Here is a 227-nt window from a genome sequence, read left to right as displayed (position 1 = left end):
TTCTAACTCAAACATTAGGAATAATTTCCTATAAATGAGGTTTATTGACCATAAATTCTAAAAATACCTGTAAAACTCAAGTTAATAAGTTAGTGTTACAGAAGGTTGAAAACATCAAAAAGTGTATTACTTAAAAGTATTTACCTGGAAGTGTCTCTGTGTCCCTGTGTTTACCTGGAAGTGTCTCTGTCTTTACCTGGAAGTGTCTCTGTGTCTCTGTCTTTACC

The 227-nt window shown here is 33.5% G+C and overlaps 1 protein-coding gene across 1 annotated transcript in view; it reads right to left on the bottom strand.

The window, feature by feature from the left end:
- The window catches only part of sh2b1 (SH2B adaptor protein 1), a 33,742-nt gene that overhangs the window by 7,233 nt on the left and 26,282 nt on the right, over nt 1–227 (bottom strand).

This window comes from Etheostoma spectabile, unplaced genomic scaffold, assembly GCF_008692095.1.
Source record: "Etheostoma spectabile isolate EspeVRDwgs_2016 unplaced genomic scaffold, UIUC_Espe_1.0 scaffold50, whole genome shotgun sequence".
NCBI classification, from domain to species: domain Eukaryota; kingdom Metazoa; phylum Chordata; class Actinopteri; order Perciformes; family Percidae; genus Etheostoma; species Etheostoma spectabile.
Note: the sequence above shows the minus strand (reverse complement) of the source record. Positions and strands in the feature narration are given on the sequence as shown.